This window comes from Neophocaena asiaeorientalis, unplaced genomic scaffold (genome assembly GCF_003031525.2).
Source record: "Neophocaena asiaeorientalis asiaeorientalis breed wild unplaced genomic scaffold, Neophocaena_asiaeorientalis_V1.1 scaffold45, whole genome shotgun sequence".
Lineage (NCBI taxonomy): Eukaryota > Metazoa > Chordata > Mammalia > Artiodactyla > Phocoenidae > Neophocaena > Neophocaena asiaeorientalis.
Window position 1 is genome coordinate 7,328,300 of NW_020174642.1, and position 14,608 is coordinate 7,342,907.

The following is a 14,608-nucleotide window of genomic DNA, read 5'->3' on the forward strand; positions in this document are numbered from 1 at the left end:
CCATCACTCCTATAGGCAATTTCTGACTCGGGTGTTTTAGTGAGCTGAATTGTGTCCTCAGAAAAGATGCACAGGGAAGAGGCCATACGAACAGAGCCAGAGATGGGAGTGATGCAGCCACAAACCAAGGACTGCCTGAAGCCACCAGGAGCTGGAAGAGGTAGGAAGGATCCTCTCCTGGGCCTCTCCTGCTGACACCTTGATCTGGGGCTTCTGGCCTCCAGAACTGTGGGAGAATATCTTCCTATTGTTTGGGGCCACTTTGTGACAGCATCCACAAGAAAAAGCCCAGGAGCAGGTAGGTTGCCTTGCTGAAAACCAGGCTTCATATTTGGTGTCTTGTTTCTTTGGAAAAACTCTTTCAAATGGAGTGGACCCATTATATGGGCTTAGACCCATATAAAAAGAACCAACTCACTCAATTTGGTTTGACTCCTTGGAAGGGGGTAAATTTCTAGCTTCGTCACGAGGACCCGGTTCAACCAAGAGACCTTAGGGAAGGTAAGCCAGGACTCAGAAATGGCAGGAGGTCAAAGGTCACCAGAGCCACAAGGCCAAGCAAGGACCTGCACACAGGAGAGTAGGGGCAAAGCAGCGTCCACATGTGTCCGGAGCCGTCACCACCGGGGCACAGAACACAGGGACTTACCCGAGTTAGAAGTCCAGCCGTCTGTAAACTTGGATGGGAAAGAAATTGTATTGTTATTTTCACTGACCTCCAGCAGAATGTAGCACTTCCCTGCTTCAGAAACACAGGCAACGAAGCCCACAGGCTCTGCCACGCCTGTGACCACCGGACCCACAGATATTTTCATATTGCGTTGCTGCCGTTGCAGGAACCTTACATACCTTCCATGCTTCCCTCGCCTTTGAAATTATGGTAGTTATTCGACAGACTGCTCAATCTTGTTTTTAATGTATTAATAAAGAAGCACATGGATTACCATTCCACAGTTCTGGTTTTTTTGTAATATTTCGTGAACTGTGTTTCAGCATAATGGTTTCCTTGGTAACCCTATATACTTAAGCCCTCATTCTGAGAAGCCATCCTAGGCTTCTCTAGGCTGCTGAAGGAATCCTAAGGAGGCCTAAGCACAAAGTAGGTTGAGAACTCCAGATTTAGACATGAGAAACCTACACGAGTGCTGTTGGGTCTCTTTCAACATAAGCTCTGTGCGGCTGGAATCTTTAAAGATTCACTGTCACGTGAAGAAGACAGGTGATCTTCACTAACCAGAAGCAAAGAGATGTCTCTCCATCTTTGTAAAGCAATGCAATTGACGTAGAGCCAATAATCTCCACCAGATCGGCACCAGTTAACTGCCTAAAGGGAATAGGCATATTCATCTTCATGAACTGTTGTGTTGTGACACTGTCTCATTTCCGGGAATCAGAGGGTAAAAATGATATATGTTTGTGGTTTAGCATTTGGAACTTTGCTCTGGCTTGGCCGGTGACTGCCAACATCTGCAAATTATTATGTGCTTTAAAAAAAAAATCAATTGCTACCACAAGCTGCACCCACGGTCCCTGGGGGGGCCAGGTCTCCTGCAGACCCACAGGGAAAGTTCTGGGGCCAGGAGGTGGCTGCGTCAGGACCCCGGAATGCCTAGGAAGCCCTTGAAGACATTTGTGAGTACAGCTGGGTGCACCCTACGTGCGTGAGTCTCTTGGTTCCCAGGTCGTGGCTCACTGGTCATTCATTCATCTGTTAGAGAAAAGGGGAAAAAAGCTGTGGCTGCCCAAAATAAAAATTACTCAGCGTACTCACGTCAATGTCAAGAGTCATTTGGTCCCTAGACCCCTTTTTGCCCCAGGCCGCCAGAACATGTGAGCACAGTATCCGGGGGGCTTATTTCTAAATGCAGCCACAGAGGCTCTTCCAGTCAGGGATGATGGGTCACACAGTTTGAGAGGCCCAGGCGGGTGCCTAGAACTTGGCAGGACCCAGCATCTCACCCAAGAACCCATCCCTTTGTTAGTCTGAGCCGGCTGGCTCTCATGACAGACGTGGAACGACAGAGCAGATGTTTGTGTGGGAAGGAAACCACACTTGACATCTGTCCTGCCGTGGGGAGATGTGTGTGTTCACAGATAGCGCTGGAGTTCCCTGGGGGGTGGGGCAGGCAATTAGCTGGCTGCATCACAGGTAACCTAATTATGGGGGAAATGGGATAAAACCCCGAGTGATAAGCAGGGTAACTGCTCCAGGTGGCTCTGCAATTTTTCCTGTTAATTTTCTCCCTAATTCACATGAATGTCATAAAGGTTACTTAAGAAGAGCACAGGTAGACTCCTGTCACGTGTGAATGGACAAAAAGGCGCTGAGCGTCAGCTCATGAATGGAAGGGGAGGAGAGAGGAGTGGCCCATTGGGCGTAGAGTGAAATTTGAGGACTCTGAAAAGAGACCAAAAAGGGTTTTGGTGGAATCAGACACACGTTGCAAAGCAGTATATCACTGTGAACCCAACTATGATATATTTATTTAGATGGATTATATAAATGATGAGGATGTAAGGCAAAGGAGAGATTCCAGGAAGCCTTCCTGGAAGAGGCGAGCTCTTAAAAGAGATGATGTGCACAGTTGGGGGACAGATATGGGGAAAAGAAAGGGCACTAAAGCCAAGGAAAGAGTAGGAACAGAATTAAAAAACCCAGAACCAGATGGCTGAAAGACAAGAAACCCGACTCAAGGATGAGTGTCCTTCAGACGTGATGCCCAGTGGAGGGAAAGGGTGGGGAGGGTAGAGGATGTTCACCCCTGGCTGTAAGCAAAGGTCTGACAGACCCCCAACCTTAATTTGTAACCCATGTCAAAACAACCAAGCCTTCCATTAATGTCACCCAGAGTCCCTATGACGCCAAATGTATAGACACCTGTATACCCGGTACACCTAAGCCTGGTGACACCTAGGATTTGCACATAGTGGGCAATGAATAAACACTTCTGTCTAATTTAAGAACTTTGACCTCAAACTCATCACCTCTTTTTGCTTGTGGATGAGCTGAATGAAGTAGAGTTGAATGATTGAGATTGGGAGTTATCCTAAGTGATAGGGAACATATCTGGTTTTTTATCTGAATGCATATAAGATCACACTAAAATCACTTTGTAGTTTCAGAATATACAGCAACTGATGGAGTTGGGGGGTGGAACAGAACACACGTCACCCTTGAGCAGAGTGTATGTGAAAGACACATTTCCTAAGAGGGTGGAGGCTCCTCTGACCTAGATATTAGACTGACACTGGCATCTTGACTGTCCTGATCTACTCACCTTGATGACAGAATCTCAAGCAATTATTTTAATTTAAGACTTCATAATAACAATCAAGAGTATGACCCCTACTGGGGAAGGCATTATATACAGAGTGCAGTCAATATATATTATATATTATATACAGGGTGCAGTCAACAGATAATGTAACAGAGTTTTTATCTACACCCTCTGACACACACATAGCTTAGGAATACCGGAAATGTGTTTCTGGTGTCACCAAGCCTATGGGGGGCGTAAGAAGTAGCTCCCTCCTGGGTCTGGCCAGGTACTCGTCTTATTTTTGTGTCTAGAGTCACTAATCCTGGTGAACCATCTCTGTTTCTTGTATCCCACTCCACTGGTTGTTGGAATAGCCTCTTTCTTGAATTCAGGATTTTAAATTATTGCAGAGCACCCTCAGTCTTTTTGCTGGCCATCAAATGACGGCCACTCTGGTAGTTTCCTGGGGCTGCTGTGATGAAGCACTGCAACAGGAATTTACCTCCCACTTTGGAGTCCAGAAGTTCAAGGTCAAGTGTCAGCAGGGTTGGTTCCTCCTAAGGGTGGTGAGGGAGAATCCGCTCCCCAACCTCTCTTTTAACTTCTGGCGTTGCCAACAACCCTCGGCATTCCTTGGCTGGTAGACAAATCACTCCCATCTCTGCCACTGTCATCACGTGGCATCTCCCTGTGTGTCCTGTGTTACTGCTTCTCTTCTTATAAGGACACCAGTCATATTGGATAGGACCCATCCTAAGCCACTATGAGTGACCTCATCTTAACTAATTATATCTGCAAAGATCCCATTTCCAAAGCAGGACACATTCTGAGGTACCAGAGGTTAGGACTCCAACCTATCTTCTGGTGGGGGGACACAATTCAACCCATAGCAGTCCCGCGAGTGGATGGTCCTCAGTAACTGCATATAGAGACCTACTTCTTGCTGTTTCTAACGGATGCACTGTTCTGTCTGAGGCTGAAAATTAAGGAGACCCCCTATCTGCCAAGGTACCCCACCCACAAGTCATTGCTGTATCTGCTCGCTGCTAGAAGATTCTTTCACTCTCTACAGTCCTGCAACAAAGGGTTGCATTTTGTGTCTTCACACACACACCCGTACATAGACACCAGGTCTTTTGGCAGGAAGGGAATAACACCTCGGCTAAATCTATTTGAAAGAGTCTCCCTGCAGAAGGGACACCATATTTAGCAAAACCAAAAGTTAAATTTGAATTTCAGATAAACAATGAATTATTTTTTTAGTATAAGTATATCCCAAGCAGTACTTGGAACATCCTTATACTGTAAAAATAATGAAATTTCAATGTAACTGGGTGTCCAGTATTTTATGAGGCCACCCTCCCCCCACCACCATGTGACAATGGTTGATGTGGGTCATGTGATCATCCCCCACCCCATCCTCTCCCCATCTTCCCTGTAGCCTTGGGGTAAGGATGCTACAAGATGTGAGCAGTAGCAAAGGGGACCCAGGTGGAATTTAAAACGTGTAGCAGATAATCCCCCAAATAAGTAGTTCACATGGGTGGGCATTTCCAGTTTTACATAAAATCGTTTCAGAATAACACACGTGATGGTTTTCAAAGTTGATTTTCATTTCCAAATTGCTCTGACAACTCTCTCCAAGAACTAGCCAAGATAATCCTCTTCCTCAAACACTTTCTTCTTATCCAAACCTGATCGGAATGATGTTCTTGGTCTGGGAAGCCTTCCTCTCCTGCCCCAAACAGTTAATGCAGCTGGAGATGGTTCCTCGGCGGCAGCATGAGCTAGGAGCTGGCCTGAGGAGAATCAGCTCGCCTTCTCGCCCCTTGCCTCTCCCCTCCAATGCCCATCCCCACCCTCACCCCCATCCCAGGGCTCTCCACCTTCATGGTCTCCAACAACGGCTCTTCTAGACACATTTGGGATTGACCCACCGAGTAGCGATAGGAAGAGTTTTCCGTCTGCTTCTGACCACAAGTCTGCTTTGGAGCTCTAATCCTTCGCATGTGCTATTTCTGCCCCACTGTTGCTCCATCTTAAAAATGAGAATAGGGCAGGACAGGAATAAAGACACAGACGTAAAGAATGGACTTGAGGACACGGGGAGGGGGAGGGTAAGCTGGGACGAAGTGAGAGAGTGGCATGGACATATATACACTACCAAATGTAAAATAGATAGCTAGTGGGAAGCAGCCGCATAGCCCAGGGAGGTCAGCTCGGTGGTTTGTGACCACCTAGATGGTGCGATAGGGAGGGTGAGAGGGAGGGAGATGCAGAGGGAAGAGATATGGGAACATATGTATATGTATGACTGATTCACTTTGTTATAAAGCAGAAACACACACACCATTGTAAAGCAATTATACTCCAATAAAGATGTTAAAAAAAAAACGAGAATAGAAATGCCCCTTAAAAATAAGGCTTTTTTTAACTATGAGAAAGCATATAATTTTCTAAAACCGCTGACCTAAAATCTGATTGCTAATTTCCAGGATAGTACTGTATGTATTCCTGACTTTCCTGTCTGTACCGTCTTCAGGCCACACCCATCCACTGCTCTGCTGCTGTCTCTCTCTAGACTGGAAGAACTAACCACTGAGATATACTGGAAAGGTACCACCACGCTCCCCACCGGGCTGGCGGCAGCCCTTTTGTTTACACCTGAACGTCACTGGCAGTTTGGAATCCAACAACCCTCCCTTACCCACCCCTGGTCATGGGGAAGCTTTGCATCGCTTCTGACTTTTTGCAGGAATGTCCCAAAGCACAAAGAAAATTGTAGGTGCCCAAGACCATGGATGCAGGTACAGGCACAGTCTAGGTGTCCAAAGCTGTGCTGGGTGGAAGAGACAGTGAGTAGGGGGGATGGGTGAGCACTTAGAGGCAGTAAGTATGAGAGAGGTAGGCAGCAATACACATGGAAATTGGTCCACCAGGTGAGTGGGTCTGCCTTGCTATCTGTCGAATAGATGTCCTTGGAGGTGGGAAAACAGTGTTCTTCCAACTGGTTGCCTGGAACTAGGCTGATCCTGGAAGTAGAGGCCTGGGTCTCCACTCGCAGAAGAATTGGAGGGTCCTTATCTGAGGCCCTTGCTATGACCCCTGACACCCTCTCTAGCCATCATTTTCCTCTCAGGGTTACTGGTCCCTCTAACTACAACAACAACAAAAGTGATTAAGGTGATAAGTAATAAGTGAAAGGTTATTCTCTCTGAATGAGAAAATTTGTATCAGCATCTCTCCCCGTGAGCCCGGGCAGTTGAGGCTATGGAATGGTTGAGTAGATTATCCCTTTTAACAGAATCCCGTGGTGGTCACTGTGGTCTGAACACCAGGCTGGTGTCAGGCTGGTGATGGCGGGAAAACAAAAACTGCAGGAACATGAGCGTAAGATTAGCATCTGCAGGGGATTTGTCTGTTCACATCAGGGTCACATGCCCTTTTCATGTCCTGCTCTAAGAAATTCCCGCACAAAGGCTCAGAGGGAGGGGGCGTATGCGGCATCTAGGTGGCTGTCCATCCACTCCAGAAGGTTTCTCCTGCACTTCCTGATGGGTGCCGTGGGAGTCTGGCCCTTTCTCGGGAGTATTTCTATGGAGCAAAAATGTACAGACTAATCATCGGGTCACCTGCTCTCTTTGCATCTTGTAGGGAGCCTTTGCATCAGGTTGTACCCGGAAGGACTTTTTCTGCTCATTTTCTTCTTGACTTCTTTCCCCAAAATCCACTGAAAACACTTAAAACCACTATTTCACTGACTTATTTTCTGAACCATTGGAGAAAAATCCCTTTGGCGAGAGCTCTGCCAGTGAAAGGCATGGAGCTGGAATCCAAACCTGGAAACAAGGAGCCGGACAACTGGTCTAGGCTGGAGACCACAGCCACAAAGAACACAGCCCCTGTACCTCCCGGGGTCCCCTGCAAATAGAGGGGCTCTGTTTGCAATGAACTTACCAAAATGTGGCTGGGAATTGCACTTTGGAAACCAGAAGTATAGGGCTGACTAAGTCCATCCTGGCTCTGCCTGTGCCAGACCTCGACGGAGTGAGAGCAGGCTTTCCGAGAGGGGGTGGCCTGTCCAATACGTTCCACAGGTTTTCTTCACCTGGCAGCCAGTAAACGCCCTGATCGACTGATACAGGGCTCCTCAGAGAAGCCCACTTCTATTCCCACCTCCCCACACACAAACCTCTTTGCCAGTTTGCAAAAGTGCGTGCCAACGCAAGAGTGCGTGCACTCATGTGTGTGCACGTGTGTATGTGCGTGTTTAATGAAAAGAGGCCTGTTTAGAGTTGGTCAGAGGCTTCGGAAATCAAACGTGGCTTTGAGCTTCTCACTGCAGAGTGAGTCCACTTTGAGGAGAGGCCTTGATTGACCAGAACATGAGACCGGGAGCCTGGAATATGGCCCATCCAAACCTGGCCCCAGCCCTGAGGCACGGGTCACACAGAGTATTTTGTTTGTGTTTGTTTTTTCTTGCATCAACAAAAGTGTAGACATAGAAGGGAGAAGAATATGAGACCAGAAAGGCTTATTATTACCTGAACAAGAGGGTCATTGGGATTGACTAAAGTCATTGAAATGCTTTGAAGATTAATGGGCCCATATAAAGGTTAATTTGCTATGAGGTTTCTCCTAAGAAACAGAGCACAGAAGGCTTGCATATAAAACACAGAATGGAGTCCTCAGCTATAATTAATGTCTATAAAGTTCTCTTTATCAGATTTAGTTGATGCCATTGCAGGAGGGGTGGTGAAGAGCTATGCCAGCACTCTTTCTTTCAGGCAAGAAAGTGGAACTTTGGGTCGCTAAGCTCTTCTTTTTTTTTTTTTTTTTTTTAAATTTTAGTTTTTATTCATTCATTTATTAAACAAATGTGTTTTTTAATTTTTTTAAATTTATTTATGGCTGTGTTGGGTCTTCGTTTCTGTGTGAGGGCTTTCTCTAGTTGTGGCAAGCGGGGTCCACTCTTCATCGCCGTGCGTGGGCCTCTCACTATCGCGGCCTCTCTTGTTCTCTGTGGAGCACAGGCTCCAGACGCGCAGGCTCAGCGGCCATGGCTCACGGGCCCAGTTGCTCCGCGGCATGCGGGATCTTCCCAGACCAGGGCTCGAACCCGTGTCCCCTGCATTCGCAGGCAGATTCTCAACGACTGTGCCACCAGGGAAGCCCAGCTAAGCTCTTCTGAAACCGCATGGGAAACAAAAACACCAGGGTGAGGGGTTAATGACAGTCCCAGAAAGGGGAATCAAATGGAGCCCCTTGTGGAGAGAACTCAGGGCCCTTGAGGGGACCAAGTAATTGTCCAAATACTACTCAGCCATAAAAAAGAAGGAAATTTTGCCATTTGTGGCAACATGAATGGACTTGAGGGCATTAAGCTAAGTGAAATAAGTCAGACAGAGAAAGACAAGTGCTGTATGATATCACTTATATGTGGAATCTAAAAAAATACAACAAACTAGTGAATAAAACAAAAAAGAAGCAGACTCAGATATAGAGAACAAACTAGTAGTTAACAGTGGGGTGAAGTAAGTGGGGAGGGGCAATACAAGGTGGGGAGGGAAAAAGGGGGGTTATTATGGGATTATATGAAGTCATATGTGTGAAACTTTTGAAAATTGTAAAGCTCTACAGAATGTAAAGAATCTTTCATTCAATAAAAATAATAATAAGGTAAAAAAAAAACTATGATTATTCACCATCAACCATAGCATGCTTGCTCTGTCCCATCTGCTTTAATGAAGATGCAACCCAAGGTGGCCCAGTAACCACAGTCCTTTCAAGGGGACCCTAACTAAGGACCCAAGGGCTGGGAAATCCCACCTCCCTGCTTCTTGTGGGGACACACCTCACACTGATTGACAGTGAAAGGGGTTCAGCTGACCTTGAAAATCCTCTCAGGGAAATAAAAACTAAAGCAAAGGAGCAGAAGTTTACATCAAGCTTAGCTTCACCAACCAGTAAACAGCACCGTCTAATTGTGGTCCGAATGTCCCCATGACCCGGAAGGGTCTGACCTCATGGCATCTCTCATGCCTCCTGGACACTTGCCCTCTGTGCTGGAATGTGGCCATAGAGGTGGTTGAGGTTTGAAACCTTGTGGGGAACAAGGGGGAAAATCAAGAACAGGTGAGTAAAGGGTGACAAATTTCAGGGTATTTAGGTGACGTTTACATACTCTATGGAGGTGTGCAAACATTACGCAAACGATGCACATAGCGTGTGCCTTAGCTACTATTGCGTTGAATTGCATTGCATCCCCCCTACAAATTCCTGTGTTGAAGCCCTAACCCCCAGCACCCCAGACTGTGACTGTATTTGGAGGTCAGGTCTTTACAGAGGTGACTAAAGTAAAATGAAGCCATCAGGGTGGGGCCTTAATCCAATCTGACTGGTGTCCTTGTAAGAAGAAACAATCTGGACGTAGAGACACCAGGGAGGCTTGGACACAGAGGGATGGCCACGTGAGGACACAGGGAGAGGAAGTCCGTCCACAAGCCAAGGAGAGAGGCCTCAGGAGAAACCAGCCCTGCCCACACCTTGATCTGGAACATTTAGCCTCCAGAACTATGAGGAAGTAAATGTTTAAAGCACTCAGTTTCAGGTATTTGGCTATGGTAGCCCTAGCTGACTAATACAGCCACCATCAAAGAGCCAGAGGCCACAGGGCTCCCACCAGCCTGGACACCTTGGGCACCAAACTCCCACCTGTGGTCCTGGGAGCTCTGCCGCCACCCCTGGCTCCAGAGCACAGCTCAAGGCCACAGTTCCATGGTTCCAGGAGCCTAGTGGGCAGCACAAGGCAGTAAGGAGAACACTCATCTAAGGCGTCGCCTCCTCTAGGCAGCTTTCCCTGACTGCTGCCCCTCCCCTGGGCTGGGCATCCTGCATCCATCCTCCAGCCTCTCCAAGAGCACTAGAATCCCATGCAGGGGACCACTTTGGGCACCATGTTGTAATTCTCTGATTCCCTCAGCCCAGCCCCAGGAAGCCCCAGTCCCGGGCCTTTTTCTCATCCCTGTGTCCTGGCACCTTGCTCAGCACCTGGCATTAGGTGCTCAGGGCTCTTTATTCCCACAGCTACCAACTGACCGTGATGTGCAGGCCCTGGGGAGAGAGTGGTATCACACAGGTCTGGTCCCCGCAGAGCTGACATACTAGGGTAGGACGTGGCTGAGCCCAGAGGCTGACCCACGTGGTCCAGGCTTTGTCATCAGGGAATGTGTGAGGCGTGTGGGAGCACAGGATCAGGCCCCTGATCTGTTTAGGATGGCCAAGGATGACACCCTCAGGGGTGCCCCACGGAAGCTGAAACCTGCTGGAGGATTAGGACACAGCCAGGCTGGGGGAGGGAAGAGTGTATCAGCAAAGGAAACAGCATGTGTGGCAGCCCAGAGGTGGGCAAGGGCAGTTCCAGTAGCTGGAAGTAGTTCAGGATGGCTATAGGGCAAAGCTACGTGAGCTAGAGAGAGAGCTTGGGTGCGGCTGGACTGGTTAGTAAGGCAGGGCTTGAAACCCCTTTGTCAACCAGGGTCAGGGCTGTGAGAACCTATGAGAAAGGAATGGCTGCAGGGGAGCCGCCCCCGGGGTTTCTGCTGGTTCCTAGCCCTCTGGTCCCACTGGCCAGAGGTCTTCAAATACCATGACTCCACTTCATGGCATTTTGCCCTGAAGGACATGCACGGATGTCCCAGGTTATCCATCATCACTGGATGAGGCTTCAGCAGACAAAGCCTAGCAGAACCCCCTGCAGGGCTCTTCAAAGAGGTGGGGGCCGGGGTGGGGTCCAAGGCAGAGACCATAGGCTGACGCTGACCCTCAGGGCTTGCAGACAGGCTAGGAAGGGCAGGAGCTCATCTGATCCGGGGTACAAAGCCCTGTCCCCTCCTCTTGGAGACCTCATTCTACGCCCCCTCCTCCAGCCCCCTGAAATAAGGGGGTCAGATGGGAACATTACTCACATCAGCAGTCAGACACCAGCCCTGTGCTCCAAATGAAAGAAGCAGTAGGGACCCGGGGCACTTTATCAAAAAATGACCAATCTGGTCTTTGCTCTGGGAGGACTCCAGCCTGTGGCTCGTGGAGATGAAGACAAGCTTCTGCCCAAGTGGCAGGTAACAGCACAATCTGGTCCCCAGGGTATGAACTTAGCTGGCTTTCTGGAAAGGGAAAAAGATGACACTGCTAGATTGTGCTCGGCTGCAAAGAATAGCCGGTCATAGGGGGTGACTCATTCAAGAGTCAGGCTGAGCTGGGACAGGGATACCAGAAGCTTTCCAAACAAAAGAAGGAAAAGGCCAGGATAAGGGTTTGGGACATTCTGCCAAAAAATATAGAGGAAACGATCATTTCCACACTGCTCTCGAACCTGCATTTCCCCAGTATTTGTAAGAACTCAAGTCTGTTCCCTCCTTCTACAAACTGTGCCAACCTGATCGGGGGTAGAGTCATAGTTTACAGAATTTAGTGTGTGTGGATGTCATCGCTCCTGCAGTTACATCAATAGCACCATATTTTGCCATGAAAACACAATGGTTGGCTTTAGGAATGCTTTTTAATCAAGTGACGTAAAAATATTGAAATAACGTGCCAAGGATTATTTAGAGTTCTTCTAGGATGCTGAAGAGATGGGGAAAATCATTTCTAGAATAAAATCATTCCACAAAAGTGTTTAACATTTTGGCAAAATTAGTACCGTATGACGCGTGTAGTGAGAGGGTGATATCTCTCCGTTGCTTGACTGAATCGGTGAAGCAATAAATCACAGGCACTCAAGAAATATTTGTTCAACGGTTAAGTGAGTGAAAGAATGAATTCAGGGGCTAGGAATGGCATATTCAAATTCCCATAATAAGGAACGCTCATAATAAGCGTCAGTAGTTGCACAATTTATTGTTGACCCCTAAATTCTGAAATGTAGTACATTCTACATTTTCTTCTTATTTCCTTTTCTGAGTTTCTAACAAATAAAACAAGACATTCTTGGATGCAAATAATCCCTGGCAACCCACCCTTGCATACATTCTTCTTTGTTATTCTCTCTGAGCATCTTTTCTTGGCCTCCGCTCGTCCCCAGATCATGTCCAGACAGCTACAGGTTCAAACTTCCTGGAAGGAGTCCGCTAATCCAGCCGTCCACAACATGCCCTGCATCTGGGTAGACCCGTCACCTTCTTCAAAGAGGCTTTCATTTTATTTTAATAACCGAATGTGCTAATTCAGGCATCCTCTCTCTCTCATACACACACATACATGTGTACATGCATGCACAAGCCTGTACACACATGAACACCCACCCAAGCACATGCACACATGTGCACACATGGACCCCATCCATGGAAACCATGGTCCTCGCCTTCGAGAGAGTAAGAAGTGAGTCTGAGGACCTGCCAGTGAGAGCCAACACCTGAACTGGCTCAAGATTTTCTCCCCAGTCCAGAGCTTTCCCATTTCCTGTGCTGGGCGGCCACCCGTGCGTTCCAAAGAAACAGGCTCCAACTCGACTTTCCCATTCCCTGACCCTAGGTCAGTCTTAATTCTCTCTGTGATGAAGTTTAGACATTTGGAAAACAGTCAACATGAATGCAGGCCCTGTCCTGAGGCCTGGAGGGCTGTATCTCAGATGAGCAAAAAATTCCCCAAGAGGCTTCTGAGGAAATATGGCGCATACGTACAAAGAGACCTCACATTCTGGCTGAGTCTTGGAGTTTCTTTTTCCTTCCAGAAAAACTTATTCATCACATTTGCCAAATGCCAATATCCTGACAATTGATAGGATTAGATCATGTTGCATGAAGAGGAAGGAAGTCTGTTAAACTTCATACACATGGTGTTCTCTCTCTCTTTCTCTATGTCTCTCTTTCTCTCTGTGTGTCTCTCTCAATCTCTCTTTCTCTGTTTCTGTCTCTGTCTGTCTGTTTCTCTCTCTCTCTCTCTCTCTCACACACACACACACACACACACACACAGCACTGCACGTCTGATTCACTCGCACACCAGCCTCCTCCCACCTCCTGGCACCTCCCTTGGACTGGCCCACCTACAGCTGACACTATGAAGTGATGAAGTGTTAACGCTCAGAACACCTCCACTCACCACCTACCACAGCCTAGACTCCAACTCAGAGAGGACGTGGAGAGTATCCCCATGTGGCTGAGTGCAAGGCCATGACCGCAGACAGAGAGGATTAGATGTGTCAGACAGCAGAGAGGCAGGAGAGGCTGGGGCCGGAATGGTTCTGGAGTCCCTGGCTGCAGACACCCTTGGGTTGCAGTGTTATTCATCAAAGTGATGACCAGAGGAGATGCTGGTCTGCAGAGGCCAAGACCAATGAGTGCAGTTTGGGGCATTTGGGCTTAAGAGGTGATCAGAGGAGGAAACCAGCAAAGATTATTAAAAAGGAGAGATTTGGAAAACCTTCCATTCAACAAACTTTTGCCCCAGCAGAGCACTTTCTATTTATCAGGTGATGATTTAGTCCCTGGTGCTTCAGCACCGAACATAATAGACAGAAATCATACCTTTATGGGGTTGACACGGGGATGAAGGGGGCTTTGGGACAGACAAAGGACAAGATAAATAAAACATGGTATCCCAGATGGTAGTAAAGGCTAAAGAGACAAATCAGGCAAGGAAAGAGGAAAAAGTGCTAGGGGAAGTTGCAGCTCTAGGTATTGTCTTAGCTCAGGCTACCGTAACAAAGCACCACAGACCAGGACGATTCAACAACAGAAGTTTAATGTCTCATAGGTCCAGAGGCTGGAAATCCAAGATCGAGGTGCAGGCAGGGCTGGTTTCTTCTGAGGCCTCTTGGCTTATAGACCATCATCTTCTCCCTGTCTTCTTACAGGGTCTTCCCTCTGTGTGTGTCTGTGCCCTAATCTCTTTTCTTATAAGGACACCAGGCAGATTGGATTAGGGCCCACCCTAGTGACCTCATTTACCTTAATTATCTCTTTAAAGACTTGATCTTCAAATAAGGTCACATTCTGAGGTACTGGGGGTTAGGACTTCAACATATGGATTTGGAGCGGGGGGGGGGGGGGGACATAATTCAGCCCATATCAGGTATGGCAGTGGCCGCATGCTTCTGCTTGCCCCTGTAGATTCACTGTCCCTGCTTTTCCACTCCGCACTCTGCCACAGGATCCTGGGGGTGAAATGCATCAATGGCCCCCACCTGCCAGCCTCTGTTGGGAGCACATCAGAAGTTCACAGAGAGGAGGGTGTTGTGGTATTTATTCCCCCCCACAACCTTCCCTGCTGGGTTGCTTTCAGAGATGCACTTCCTTGAGCTCTCTCTCCAGGTTCTGTCAATGATAAAACTGCTCCCCCCCTTTCGG